Below are 2500 nucleotides of genomic sequence, written 5' to 3'. Positions count from 1 at the left end.
TAGGACTGAGTAGAGTCCAGTTATACGAGTATGTTTAATCACGAGTATGATTACAGACCGAATTGGACGACACGAAGTCCTGTTACCAATTAATCATAACCATTACAATTTCCGAGAAAACAAATTCATTCCTTTTTCACTGTCTAATGTTACAAATTCGTCCATTTTCGAAAATCCCCAGTTTGGTAGGGTAGGTGGTTGTTGCTATAGTTATTGTGATAAATTCTGTGATTGATGGATTAAGCTGAGTGCACTTAATATGATTGGCTGATGTAACCGCCCGATTACAGCCAACTGCCCGATTTCACTAACCGATTACAACCATACACAATAATAAGTGAAAATAAAGCAGTTCATGCACCAATCAAACTAGAGATGATTGTAATGATTATGATAAAAGGATAAAAAGCTGCGTTGACAATATTGGATTAACCGACCAGCGATATAATTACTTTGCATAATACCGATCCTGGTAAATTGCAAGGGCCAGCAAGTCTCGCTTTTTTTAATTGTTAATCTGTTTTTAGGAGGCTCTCTATTAGTAGTGACCCATAACGAAAAGAATCTTTTTATTCAAGTTGCCTTATCTACAGCCGGCCATAAGTTTACACGAGTTTTGCGAATTTAACATTATTTTCAAGCGTACCTATATAAATTGCCTAAACCAGCTAGATATAAAAATCGACGTTTATATTAAATGAGACAGTTTTCCTAAACGAAAGATATTATCTATCTATCTACCGTTTATTTGCCTCCATCACAATAACTGATGATTCTTAGATTTAACCTTTCTTAATAACATTATCAGTTATGACCTAAACAAGTAATAAGGACCCTCACGAGGGAACTATGCACATAACACGATCACCTTTTGAATTTTTTCAGTAAAGGAGTGTAATATGCGTCGTAAATAGTCACGCGAAATTAAAGCATTTTAAGTTCTTTTGTCTTGTTTCAAAACTCACTGAAGTGCAAAGCGTTCGTGCAGGTTGTAACTTCTACAGTAAACGCCAGTGACAACGAATTTTCAGCAAAACTCGCTTTGAAAATAAGGTTGAAGAGACGACTGGTAAAACGGTCTACAGTGCGAAACTACAATGCAGCATTTTCTAAAGAGCTGGCTCGTTCGGCTTGTTTCTCTAATCCACTTGCACAACGAGCCACCGATAAAAACACACTACTGAAACATAAATGTTCCTCGACTTTTACCTTTTGTCGAGCCAGAAAATACAAATGCTTCAACAGGGCCATGCATTCTGTCGTTAGTTCGGTGTAAAATGATGTTATCTACCGGAAAAGGAAACCAAATTCTGGTATGCCGACGTAACAACAAGAGCGAGATAATTGTGACAACTGGGGCATTAAAAGACAAATGAATAAATACAACTTGTCATAGTCACACTAGAGTCACGAGCTAATCTCCGTCAAAATTGTGTTTCAAGGGCAAACAGGTAAAAGTGCCGCTTAGAACAGGGAGTGGTCATTTCTGAATTTAATGTTCCAGACTGTCTGTCCGTCCGGACCATCAATGTACCATGTCGGATTATTTTCAGGACAACCAGTAAAAGCTACAATCGGGGTGAGGAGGAGGGGGGATGTTCGCGCCAAGCTGGAAATGGACCCAAAAGGATAAGAGTGTCTCAACCATTTTGACGCCGATTGTAGGTATCATGACTTAAAACTGTTTCACTGACACAGACTTTAAAGCAAAATAACCATCACATTCCCTTTAAAAAAAATTATTGTTTATTACTGTAGAGATTGCTCTATTAAGAAAAGAACAGTTCAATCTATTACAAAGCCGTCTATATTCTCCTAACGGTAACCTTCAAATTGTTAAATTCTGAATAAGACCATTACTAGCTTCTTCTCACTTTTAGCAGACTTACTTTGCAGTTAAGTTTACTTTCTGTGCTTTCAATATTAAATTAAATTAATGTTCTCTGGAGTCCTCAGCATTTTCTTCTTGGACAGAACTCTTTCGTTTCTTTGTATTAGACGTCGAAGGCCTACGTTGCCTTCTCGAATTCGAATTGAGTGTGTGAGAACGATGGATAAAATACAGCGGTTTCCAAGGGCTACAAGGGGGAAAGCAAGACAAGGGAGTGGGAAAACAAAGAGAGTAAAGAGTAAAGGCGCTGTTATCCCGCGCAATTTTTCCTGCAATTTGTCTCGCAACGCCATTTATACAAACGTTCTCACATCATGAAACAAGTTGTTTTACGGGTGTTACACTGAGCAACGTTTCATGCAACTTGTCTCGTTTCGATGATCACATGAGATTAAAGAAACATTTTAATTGGGTGGTGCCGCAAACCGCTGCGACACAAGTTGTAGGACAGATGTTACACTGCGTGATGTTTAAGAAAATCATTGCAACCGTTGCGGAAAGTATACCTCAAATTTATACTTTCCGCAGCGGTTTCTGCAACTGGTCTCGCAATGTTTTTGGCCGTTGCAAGGTATGTTACATTGGGCAATGATTCGTACAACTTGTCTC

General features: G+C 38.4%; 1 protein-coding gene across 1 annotated transcript in view; it reads right to left on the bottom strand.

Moving 5' to 3' along the window:
- Positions 1 to 1727: 1727 nt before the first annotated feature.
- LOC138007495 (uncharacterized) overlaps positions 1728 to 2500 on the bottom strand; it is an 8678-nt gene continuing 7905 nt past the window's right edge. Inside the window, exon 7 of the mRNA XM_068854452.1 lies at positions 1728 to 2500. This exon is cut by the window's right edge and continues 565 nt beyond it. The gene's annotated coding sequence lies outside the window, so the exon portion shown is untranslated.

The sequence above is a fragment of the Montipora foliosa genome, chromosome 6 (genome assembly GCF_036669935.1).
Source record: "Montipora foliosa isolate CH-2021 chromosome 6, ASM3666993v2, whole genome shotgun sequence".
Lineage (NCBI taxonomy): Eukaryota > Metazoa > Cnidaria > Anthozoa > Scleractinia > Acroporidae > Montipora > Montipora foliosa.
Note: the sequence above shows the minus strand (reverse complement) of the source record. Positions and strands in the feature narration are given on the sequence as shown.